Consider the following 13,194-nt stretch of genomic DNA (forward strand, 5'->3'; position numbering starts at 1 on the left):
GATATGAGCAAAGGCACTGGGGTTTGTTTGAGGGGCTGGATTGAAGTGTTCATGTTGGATAGTAGTGAAAGATAGGGAGAGAAAGAAAACTGATGCAGGATTGCAGAATAGCTAAGCTAAAGAGATAGAACTTTGCCCTGCTGACGGAAAGGATTCCTTGTAACTTTGGGAGCCAGTTGTACCAAATATTTAAAGAAAGTATTTGCTGAAAATATTATAAGATGGGCCTAATAAAATAATCAAAAATTCCCTTTTATTTGATTCTACTCCCACTAACAACAATAGCTAACATTGATTGAGTTCTTAATATGCCAAGTGCTATGTTCAGTCTTCCTATCTCACTTATCTTTACAACTACTCTATGGGATCCATGTTTTACAGTTTAGGGAACAAAAAAAAGGTTCAGTAATTTGCACAAATTATGCAAGATGAAGTTGGTGGAGCAAAAGTGTGATCCCAAAAAATATGACTCCAACACCCACACCTTAACCATGAAGTTATTCTGCCTCTCCAAGCAGCCTTATAAGAAAACAGCTTCCCTTGTAGCTTACCTAAAGTGATAGGCTAAGCTGACTGGACAAACTGGAGTAGTCTGTTTTTGCTAATGGTATGATATCAGACTACTTCTCTTAACCCCAATGCCACAGGAAGGACAAACATTTGAAATCATAAACATTTGAAATCATAGACTATTTATTACTTATGCAGCCTTGGACAAGTTAGTCTGTCTCTAACTATTCTTACCTGAGAAAATGAAGACAACAAGAATCCTGCTTTCATGGTTGTTGTGAGATTTCAAGAAATAAATGTAAAGCATTTAGAAGGGTATCAGGCACATAGGGAACACTTAATAAGTGTCTGCAATTATCTTCATTTCTTTGGGGCAAATATAGTCAATTATCAATACAGTTTTAAATTAGCTTCCTATGTAGTTTGGATAGAGGGAGAGAATGTGATTATCTTAGTCTGCTAGACATTTCGATTTTTCCTTACAATATCAGACTTTTGAGTTTTCAGGGATAACAATCATTATTTGCACTGTGGTAATTTTATCAAAGAAAATGCCACCTTTGGAGACCTTTCTAAGTGGCCAGATGCCCTTTCCCAAGTGACAATCACCATGTACGACTTTTTAAACCTACTTGAAACTGTCAAAATGGTCATGATTTATATTAACAGAAAAATCAGTTCTTAATTACAAAATGATGATACTCTTTAAAATTTAACTCAAACTACCATTTTAGTTCATGATATCAGGCCACATCTTCCTTCCATCCCCTCTGGCTCCATCAGTTGGGTTACTCAACTTCACCCAAAGGTTAATTCATATCCTCTTTGTACCTTTGTACCTTTTTGGTACATATCCTCTTATTCATCTTCTGGTGGTCTCTTAGAAGGTTTTCCACAGTAGTTATTTCAAAATGCATCTTCGTAAACTCTTAAGCTCACTTTCCATGGTTATCAGGTGTTTTGGTTATTTCACATTAATTAAGAAAAAAGGCAGACATCAGGTGGAAGTTTCTTTCATCTCCCTTTTTTTTTCAAACTTTCTCTAAATAAAAATTCCAATCTTCCCTTGAATATTTTTCTGTTACAAGCCTGAATATTTCAGTTCTGTTCTCCATACCAACTCTTCATATTTGCTTCCTCAGTCTCCCAGTTGTCTTTCAATCTCTTCCTCTCAATTTGACTCATGTATGATTGGCATGTATAAGTAAAATCGGGCCAGATGACAAGAAGATGACAAATGAATTCTGAAATCTCAGTGGTTTGCAGAAACTAAAGTATTTCTCATTTACTATATAAAGAGTGTTAGCAGGGGCTCTGCTCCCCATGGTCACTCAGGGACATAGACTGACCAAGACTCTAGCACCTTACCATGCTACCATCTCACACATGGTTTCAGGAGTTGCCAGTGCCAGGGAAGGGAGGTGCTAGAGTGCAGCTGGCACTGGTTGATAAGCGTGACACCAGAACACTGTAGCACAGCCCCCACCCATTCATTTCTTGCTGAGAAGAGACTTTTTTTTGGTTTGTTGCTCTGCTGTCACCATCTTGAAGTCGGTAGTTTTGGACAAAGAAGCCTCACATTTTATCTTACCCTAGGTCTCACGAATTGTGTAATCAGTCCTAATGAGTGCACAGGAAATCCTGTGACTGTGAATTCTATCTGGACCCTGTTGGCTGGTTAGACTCAGGGCATGGCCTTGATTTTTGCAAGGACAGCTGAGAAATTTAGATTTTTATGCACTATTTTCTGACGAACACATAGTATATTTTCTTCTACTTGAAATTCCCTAAGCAATAACACCAATTCCATGCAACAGTACTATATTTAAAGTTAAATAGCATGGTAAACAAACATTCTTCATGTGCCCAGCATGTTGAGTGATTCCCATTACTAGCAGGTGCTACATGATATGGATGAACACAGAAAGATGTGACATGCCTGCCCTCTAGAATCTTAAATTCTAGAGTAGTGCATTTCACACTTTAATACAAATCTTCTGAGTAAAATGCAGATTCTCATAACAGATATGAGAAGGGGCCCGTGGTTCTGCACTTTTATTATAGTTTTAATTGAAATGAAAAATTGTATATTCATGGTGTACAACGTATTTTGATATATATGTATACACTGTGAAATGATTAATCAAGCTGGTTAATATACCCATAACCTCACATACTTATCATTTTTTATGATGAGAACATTTAAAATCTACTCTTAGTACCAGGTGTATTGACTGATGTCTGTAATCTCAGCATTCTGGGAGGCCAAGGTGGATGGGTTCCTTGATCCCAGGAATTTGAGACCAGCCTGGACAACATGATGAGACTCTGTCTCTACTAAAAATACAAAAAAAAAAATTAGGTGGGCATGGTGGCATGTGCCTGTAGTTCTAACTACTAGAGAGGCTGAGGTGGGATCACTTGAGCCCAGGAGGTCGAGGCTGCAGTGAGCCAAGATCATGCCACTGCACTTCAGCCTAGGTGACAGAGTGAAGCCCTGTCTCAAAAAACAAACAAAAAATTTACTCTTAGCAATTTTCAACTATACAATACATTAGTATTAACTGTAGTCACCATGCTGTACAGTCAATCTCCAGAACTTACTTCTATTGAAGTGAAACTTTGATCCCTTCAGCCAACGTCTCCCCATTCTCTATCTCCTTTACTCTCACCCTCAGCCCTTGGTAACCATCGGTCTACTCTCTACTTCTATGAGATCAACTTTTTAAGATTCCACATATAAGTGAGATCATACAGTATTTGTCTTCCTGTGTCTGGCTTATTTCACTTAACATAATGCCCTCCAGGCTCATCTATGTGCCACAAATGACTGGATTTTTTTTCTTTTTTTAAGGCTGAATAGTATTCCATTGTGTATATATACCACATTTTCTTTATCCATTCATCTATTGATGAACATTTAGTTTAATTCCATATTTTGGTTATTATGAATAATGCTGCAATAACATGAGAGTGCAGATATTTTTTCAACATGTTGATTCTATTTCCTCTAGCTATATATACAGAAGCGGAATTGCTGGACCATATGATAGTTCTATTTTATTTTTTAAGAATAAATGTTATTAAAATGTCCATTCTAACTAAAGTAATCTATAAATTCAATGCAATCTCTATCAAAATTCAAATAACATTTTTACAGAAATAGAAAAAAAATTCTAAAATTCATATGGAACCCCCCAAAAAACCAAATAGCCAAGTGAATCTTTAGCAATTCTGCATTTTTAACAAGCTCTCAATAATTCTGATGTTACTAGTTCATAGAACTGGACTTTAGATAGCAAGGTGCTACATAATGCCATAAAATAAATATATATAAGGTAACAAATTAATGCAGTTATACCTTCAAAGGCATTTATGCTGACAATTCATCCAGTTAAAAAAAAAATAAGAAAATGTTTATTATTATTTTTTAAAAAGTGAAGTTTTTTCTGCTCTAGATGTCTATCTTTCAGCAAATCTGTTTTCCTTTTGCATTTCCAATATGTTTGCCTTCTTAATTTAAGAAGGGAGGAAAGGGCTCTTCTCATTTGCAGGTTTATTCTTGGTCTGCTTCCATAATTGGTAGTATCAGAGGATTGTGATTAATGCTCCATTTGTGAAAACCTGCTCACCTTAGAATATCCCATTTGGCAAAATCTTTTCCTGCATCTGCTCTCCAACAATAGCCTCTTTATGCTGTTTAGCCCAATGAAAATGGCTACTGTGGGACCCCTGTAGGTGGTGTTGGCAGCAGACGGACTGGAAGGTGTGCTCATCTGGAACTGCAAGAGAGAGGACAGATATCACGTTCGTAGGAGGCGGCGCAATTCTGAGGCTGGGCAACAGCTGGGGTATTCTGAGGAATGTTTCTCTTCTTTCTTTCCCATCCCTCACTTCCCAAAGAGTTGCAGCATTACATTACCTAACTAGTTTCACAGTTTACAAACTGAGAAAAGTCAAATAATTTGTCTCAGTAGCAAGGTGCACCAAAATAACATAAGGAAATAAAATGGAAAGAATTCTGGAAATTCTCCCAGGAAGTCCCTATTTTTAAGCAGAGAAAAGAATCTGTGAACATCAAAAGCTAACAGTATCTAGACTCTTGTTCTGATGGCCGTTTCAAAGTGCCTATTTTCCAGTTGGAAATTTTAATAGCCTGGCCATATGTACTTATGTTATGCTATGAGACATCGTACAGTTTCCCAAAGCATTTTAAATTATGTCATATCACTTTATAGTCAGGGAAACATTTGAAGAAGGCAGGAACCATGAGACCTTCATCATGGATGAAGAAACAGAGATGCCTAGATAGTTACTTAGCCATGGGTATGGCTCCACAAAGCAATGGTGCTGGAACTGAAGCCCAGGTATGATTCCTAATCCCAGCATTTTTTAAGAATTAAAGTGTATGTCTAGCCTTTCATTTTTAATCTCACTCTATCTTTCACTTTATGTGTGTGTTACATAAGTAGCATTGTTAAATATGTCTTGTTTAGCTTAATACATTTAAATAAGCCATTGATTTTAATTTTTCTATTTTACATGAGGGGAAAACAGAAAGAGCAAAGTCTGTTTCAATTGTACTAGAAATCTCTTACAGTTATTTATTCACTTTAGAAATACAGTGCTATAAGTTATAAAATTTATAATAGCATGGAAAATTTTTTAAAAAGTAACTGATTTACATGGGGTTTTGAAGGAACTTTTATTTTTTTTTCCAAATTTTTTATCACTAAAATTTTTTAAAATACAGAACAATATAAATAATACAATATCCTTACACATGCCATGTATATTCAATAATTATTAAGATTTTGCCATAGTAGTTTTCATTATTTTTCTGTATCATTTCAAAGTAAGTTGCCAGGTCATCCCTGGGCACTATAAATTAAGGTTAAGTTTTCTATATAAAATTGTTATGGCACAATTTTGTAAGTTGTAGGTAAGTTGCCCCGTCATCCCTGGGCACTATAAATTAAGGTCAAGTTTTCTATATAAAATTGTTATGTCACCTAAAATAATTAACTTTTGACATTTCTTTTTATTCATATCTGAGATTCTGACTTTTAATAGGATAAATTTATATAATTTACTCATATTGCTTTTCAGCCATCTTTTATCATCTCTCACCTTACTATTTGGGTCTGAATTTTATATTTATCTATTGTTATTGTTTAATTCTAATTTTTATTGTATGGCTTATGATTTCTTTTGTTTTTTGATCTTAAAAGGTAAGTAAATTTGGAAGGTTGTAGCTGCCTATTAAATTGTTAGCTAATTAACATACTCTACAATAATTCTTTTTTTGGAGATGGAGTCTGGCTCTGTCACCCAGGCTGGAGTGCAATGGCATGATCTCAGCTCACTGCAACCTCCGCCTCCCGGGCTCAAGCGATTCTCCTGCCTCAGCCTCCTGAGTAGCTGGGACTACAGGCACGTGCCACCACGCCCAGCTAATTTTTGTATTTTTTAGTAGAGACAGGTTTCACCATTTTGGCCAGGATAGTTTCGATCTCTTGACCTCGTGATCTGCCCGCCTCGGCCTCCCAAAGTGCTGGGATTACAGGCACGAGCCACCGCGCCCAGCCTCTACAATAATTCTTAAATTTATACTTATTCATATGGACATATCTAATCAGAAAGAATAACTTCTAGTTCCCTTTCATATAGAATGAAGAATTATGAACATTTTAGTTTCACTCTCTCCAGATTTTTCTTATTCATGACTACTTTACCTGGATGTCCTAGTTTGCTTGCTCTTTCAGGGTGTGTGTGTGTGTGTGTGTGTTTGTGTGTGTGTGTGTGTGTGTGTGTAGCAATCATGCCAGTTGGATCTTTTTATTTGAAATAGCCCGTCCTTACACATGTCCACCAAGTGTCATTTTTTAATGTAGCTGACAAGAGAGAAATTTTGGAAACAGTGAAGATACTAATGAAAAATAGTAAAGTATGGCACATCCATATAATGGAATGCGAGGCTGAATCTACACATGGAATGGAAGGTAATGAAAATGGTAATAGGTGGAGGTAACAGGTATGTTAATTAGCTTGATTGTGGTGATAATTTTACAATGTCTATCAGAACATTAAGTTGTACATCCTAAACATATACAATTTTGTATATTGTCATACTTCAATTAAGCTGTTAAAATATACTCAGAACTCATAATTTCTTAATTTTTTACCACATTTACTATTATCTATACTTTTGAGGTTATTTACCTCTCTTGTATTTATATGATGGAAATACTATATAATGGTGGACTGTTGTGTTTCTCTTTCTATCTCCACATTCAGCAATGTTAGATATGTAGCTTGAAATTCGCCATGGTAGAATATTTACACCATAGGAGCCGGCAAACACTACAAATAAGGGTCTGTATATTGCTGTTGGTTTCTTGGTCTTTTGGGTCTTTATTGTTTAAACTTAATGAAGTGAAGAAAACATTAGTAATGTAGATTAAACTTTAAAATGTTTTGTAACAGTTAATCATGCAGAGCACAAAAGAGAAAATAGCCTTTTAGTATTCAGTAAAGAAGCCATTGATAAACCAGTGACATTCTGACATACGTATTTCTTGTTTCAATTTCACTGTCCTCTTTCACATAAATGAAAACATCAACCCATATTCATGTTGGAACTACACCTGGGGACTAGATTGTTAAACATTTACCAACACACCATAATCAATCCCTCAGTCATAAACCACGCAGCTAAAAATGTTACCTCTTCTCCACACCCAATGTGCAAGAGAATAGAAACCTGATGCAGAACTACTTAAAGAAGGTTACCACACAGTGCTAAACAAAAGGACTAAGACAGTTCCTGTTAAGATACCACTGCCTGCAGTTTTTGCAATGGTGAATTCTATATTTACTGAACTTAGGCCTAGATCTGAGAGTTAGGGCTACTCCCCAGAGCAGGGTACATTTCTACTAGAAAAATATACCTAAGAAAATACCATGTTTCCCAGCTTGTTTGAATGAACTCCATTTTTTCAGTTTCTAAAGCCATTTCATATAAACAGAGTTCTGCAAAAACCACCAACAATGTTTGCTCCTCTTTGCTAACATGTATATATGCAAATGATGTCTCATTTCATCCTTTCTCTCTCATTTACCTCAATTCCGTTTAACTCTGAAGAATTTAGTCTTGTTCTCACAAATCATCACAGTTCTAAAAGATCATTTAATTCAAGAAGAAATCAGATTCCACCAGGATATTTCCTGCACTTCTGTAATCCACCGGGGTCAAGAGTGATAGAAGACAATGGTTTCTAGCTGGAAGACAAGTGCTTTAATTGTCAGGTTGCAGGAGACACGATGTCACAGTTCTTTACCAGACAGTTGGAAGGCTGGTGTGGATTCAGAGCAATTTCTTGTGTTTGTCCAGTTTAATAGGTGCTTTCAAGCACATCACCACATTGGGTCCTACAATGGTCCTTTGAGAATGTCAGTTCAGCAACATTTATTAAAAACCACTGAACCAGCAGTTACTCTAGAAGTTGAACACACAAAATTGGATAAGACGTTGCCATCATACGAAAAGGGTGCTCCTGAGCAGTGCATTTTAAAATGGCTTTGCAAATGGGGAAACTCTGGCAGCTAGAAAGCTGTTGAATAAGAACAGCCTGTGGCCCCAGAGAGCAAGCCCTATCTTGTAGACCAGCTTGTGCTGTTCCTGAGCCTGTTGGCCCTCAGATCTCTCTGTTATCCTTTGTCTGACATACTCTGTAACAAAGAGTGAGGGAGGACTGACCCTTGAAATCTTTGTTTACCAGTCTGCCAGGTCATTAGGCTTCTTAGAGAAACTGGTACAAGACTGGGGGGGTGGAGAAAAAGGAGAATCCAGAGTATTTCTCTCCTCTCTGTGTCATGAGTATCTTCCCCATCATGGCTAAATCTCTTCTGTGACTCCAGCTCACTCCAGAAAGTTCTTCTGAGGTTTACACTTCTGTCAGGTGACTTTGTCCCTGGGCTCCAGGAACACCTGCTCCCTGTGTCTCACCAGCCTAGGAATGGTATTACTTTCCTGCTGGTGCTCATCTTTAGGTAACCTCACTGTGAACTGTTTGATGAGATTTCTGTGTTACTATTTAGATCCTAATACAGAGATCATCAAAATTCTAGACCCATAGATCTCACTATAACGATAATAATAATTAACAATAATAGCAGCTAACATTTGCTGAAACTCCATTAGGTGTCAGGTACTATTATGACGACTGGAGATTCTCAGGGCAGGCATTATTGTTATTCCACTTTACAGATTAAGAGACTGTGGCACTGTATATTTGTCTTATATTATCCTCAAATTTATAGTACATTTTATTTAGAGTTCCAGTCAAGTCTCAAGTGGACTACTAGGAAGCAAGGGAAGGGTATTTTTCAGTGTTTCTACAAAGCATTATAGAAATATCTATGTTCTCAAAAGGCTAACATACTGGTGCCTTCTATATTAAAGAAGATAAATCAAAGGCATTCAAATCTCAGAGACCAAGCCATTGTTGTCTATGTCAGCCACCCTTTTCCACACACTGAATTGCTTTCCTTTACTAAAACTCTCATGACCTGAGTTTTATTTTGTTAATGAAGGCAGAAATATGAAATGTATTATGTCTACATCAGTTGGGATATGTAAAGAATCATAAAATAACTCACAATCTAGACTAGAAAAGGAGGGTTTCCCAGAGCAAGGTTAATAACATGCCTTCGTATGCACTCACAGTACTCATAGATTCTTTGGTATTGTATTAATAAAACAGGATAGTTCCCTGGCCCCCTCACAAGATGTGCAACAGGGGTGTGGCTTGTCTGTTTGGCTGCTGTGCACTCAAACCCCTTACAGGAGGGGGAGCATGCAGATGGGCAGCTGCAGGAACTGGGACAAGTGCTTTTGGGCTCCAGCCCCATGGTAGTGTCTAGGGGTAGGTGCCTGTGACTCCCAAAGTCTCAATGGGTGTGTTACAGTGCTCTTTTAGCTCTACCATCCACAGAAGGCTTAAGTGTTAACTAGCTCAGTGCCCTCTTGGTACCCAGGTTCCTGTCTGGCATCCAGGGAAAATCAGGTCACACAGACAAACTGAAGGATGGTGAATGCAGGGGATTTTATTGCTGGATGGAGGTGGCGCTCAGCAGGATGGATAGGGAGCTGGAAAGGGGATAGAATGGGAAGATGATCTTCCCCTGGAGTTTGGCGGTCCCACAGCCGATCTCCTCTCTGACCATCCCTAGCCAAACTCCTCAACATTCAGACATTCCTTCTCTGCTTCTCTGTCCTCTGCTCTTCTGCTCATGGAGGTTTGGGGTGTATATGGGTATGGTATAGGGGGGCGTTGTGGGTCAGAAGGCAACATTTGGGTGTGAAAAAAGAAATGCCTGTTCCCATTTAGGGCCACGGGTTTCCAGGCTTGAGGGTGGGGCCTTTGCTGGGGAACCACACTTTTCTACTCAATATCTCCCTGCTTCCTGTCCATATCACTAAAAGGATGGGAATTTCCCTGATAATGTCAACTGAAGAAAGTGGTGTCCACCCCTCCTATTCCCGAATCTTGTCTCAAGTAATGCATAGTTGTATGAAGTTAAAAAGTAATCCCACCAGGCTGGGCACAGTGGCTCATGCGTGTAATCCCAACACTTTGGGAGGTTGGGGTGGGTGGATTGCCTGAGGTCAGGAGTTTGAGACCAGCCTGGCCAACATAGTGAAACCCCATTTCTACTAAATATACAAAAAAATTAGCCAGGTGTGGTGATGGGCGCCTGTAGTCCCAGCTATTCAGGAGGCTGAGGCAGGAGAATCCCTTGAACCCGCGAGGCGGAGGTTGCAGTGAGCCGAAATCGTGCCACTGCACTCTAGAACTCCAGGTTGGGTGACAGAGCGAGACTCCATCTCAAAAATAAATAAATAAATAATTTTTAAAAAGTAACCACCAATGATTAAAGGTGCTTATTCATAAAATCACCTTAGTTTCTTGAAGCTGAGCACAACTCTGGATGATAAGCACACCACCAGAGTCCAGGTGTCAGAATATAAAGCATCTCAACTTTTTACCAGAGCAGTACTTTATGTTTATCACCTCTGCAAATGTGTGTGAAATATATACCACTGCCTTTTGTCAATACCATTTTCATCACCACCAAAAGCCAATTTAATAAACTCAGTTCATCAGACCTATCCCTTTGACTACTTCCTTTCCCAAAGGGAAATATAATCCGTTTTAACCATTTGAATATTTAAAAGATTCTTTTATGTGCAGTCTCAGTTCATTATGAATGGAATACATTTTATTCTTCTGTTCCATTTAGTCTGGCTACACGCTGGATTGGATTGAAGATGCAATGTCTCATTGTACTTTTAGTCAGGGAATAGTTTTCCTGAGTGCTCCTTAAACTACTTGCACTTGGCATTTCCTGCCTGCAGTTGTCACATATCAAAACCCAACAGTACTCAACAGCTTTTGAAGCTAAGTGTTGAACAATGACCCAGGAGTTAGGTTAGCACGAAGTGGCCCTCTGGATAAGCCACACCAGAAGCACACATTTCCCTGCACGCATCATAATGGCATTCTCCACTTGATTTTGCCTGTATTGCTATAATGCTGAAAGAATAATGCTGGGAACAATATGCCTTTTTTCGATCACTGTTAATAGAAAACAAGGAGATATTATAATTTAGGATATTTGTACCATAAGCAGAAAAGACTGAAAAAAAAGTATGTGCTGACTTTTTGTTGTTTATTGTTATTGTGTTTGGTTTTAAGACTATATTTATGTGTGCAATCCAATTAGACATTTGACTTAAAAAGTTAACTCAGTTAAGGCAACCTCTGTCATTGTTACTGGAATTATTAACTACTGTCTGTTGAGCATTTTCTATATGCTCAGCATGGTACTTCTATGCATTATCACAGTTAATTTTTACTCCATCTCTAAAATTATTATTTACCCCATTTTACATACGCAAAAATTGAGGCTCAAAATATATTGGTCAAGATCTCACTACTATTTAGTCCAAGAGTTGAAACGAAAAACAAGGCCTTTTGCTTCCAAGCCCCAGGTTCCATACCATTATTATCTCCCTTTAATAAGTCAATATAGCACAGTAGCTGTGTTAGTAATTGACATTGACTAGGAAGAAACCCGTAAATGATTATTATAAAATTTAAGAAAACCATTCAAAGCCTATTACATACATTTTTTTTTTACCAAAGTTACTAAGGAGGAAGTTACCTATTAATGAGAAAACAGTTTTATAGGCAACACAAATTCCATTTCTAGAGAAACAATTTAGGTAGCACTCTTTCTTGAAATTTCTTCCTGGATAGCTGATTACACTATAGAAACCAATTGAAACTGCCTGATCCACCTTCTGAAAGACTCTGCACATGTGTCCCAATAAACTTTAGTACATAGCTTATGCTGTGTAAATACTGGGCCCAGATTATTTTTGTTGTCCACAACAATAGCAGTTGAGAACAGAGAGATATTTTGCTACTCCACTGGCAGACGCCCCTTAAAAATGCTTTGGTTTCTTCTTCACTTACCCTCAAGCACCCTATTTTGTTTTATTGGACATAAGAGGGAATGGAAAGCACTGACATTTGGATATTGATTTAAACTCATCAAGCCATAGCAATTGTCCCCTTGGTAAAACTAAGCCTTCAAAGTTATAATTTGCCAAGCTTTTGTCTGAAGGGAGAAATACAAAACTATCTTTGTGCTGAGAAGTTCTCTCGATGGTATGTGCTGCCCTCCCTTCCTCATACAAATAAATTAAAACACTAAAATGTAATCTAGAAAGCATTGCTGTGTCCAATAAGGATATAACATGCAGGTGGCCCAATCCAATTTGGAGAGACCACCATGATGTGGCGCTGGAGCTCACCATCCTCAACAGGAGATGTGTGTACACTGAGTTTGAGATTTATTTTGATCGATTTTTGTTTGCATACAGATCATTTTATGGTCTGGAGTCTGCTGAGAAAAGATATTTATTCTAATTTCTTGGCATGCTCTTTTTCACTCCAAATAAATATTAATAGCTCTTGGCTCCTGTCTGTGAATTGCTGAGATAATTCAAAAATGGCTAGAAAATGTCTGTAGGATCAAAAATTATCTGAGAATAAGGTTAACCATAATCCATCTCCTTACCCTTCTCAGTCCATTTGAAAGCACTTGTCACAAGAGTTTATATTTCATTATCTCAAATATCCCTCTTATATCGAGATACTAGGCTATTTTTTCCATACATATAAGGACCTCTGAGGACCAGGAGAATAGGGTTTCAGCTCTCCACACTGAAAACTTAGTTAGCTTGTTTCTTTATAACTTCTTTTTGATCTGATGCATTCCTTCTTGAAAGACATAAAGCCCTCGTGGCTAAACAAAAATTGAGAAGTCTGAACTTGTAGCATTGAGAGGACTTAATTTTGGTTTAGCCAAAATCTAGCCATTCACATCTACTAACACACTTCTATGTTAGTGTATGTTACCTCCAAATGCTTGGTTCTCTGCCTAGCAAGACAGAAAAACAAATGCAAATTAAATTTGAAAACTTCAACTGATATATAATTATTTCAATAAATACTTACTAGAAATAGCACTGTCCTTGGCCCTGGGAATATAATAGAGATAAACATGTTCTTTACCTCATAAAACTTACATGCTACTAGCAAGAAAACAAAC

General features: G+C 37.6%; 1 long non-coding RNA gene across 1 annotated transcript in view; it reads right to left on the reverse strand.

Annotated features, from left to right (window-relative positions):
- Positions 1-3,709: 3,709 nt before the first annotated feature.
- Positions 3,710-13,194, reverse strand: part of LOC129533629 (uncharacterized) — a 66,375-nt gene continuing 56,890 nt past the window's right edge. Inside the window, exon 3 of the long non-coding RNA XR_008679906.2 lies at positions 3,710-4,292. This is a non-coding gene — a long non-coding RNA (uncharacterized lncRNA). The remainder of the gene's footprint in view (positions 4,293-13,194) is intronic.

The sequence above is a fragment of the Gorilla gorilla genome, chromosome 4 (assembly GCF_029281585.2).
Source record: "Gorilla gorilla gorilla isolate KB3781 chromosome 4, NHGRI_mGorGor1-v2.1_pri, whole genome shotgun sequence".
NCBI lineage: Eukaryota > Metazoa > Chordata > Mammalia > Primates > Hominidae > Gorilla > Gorilla gorilla.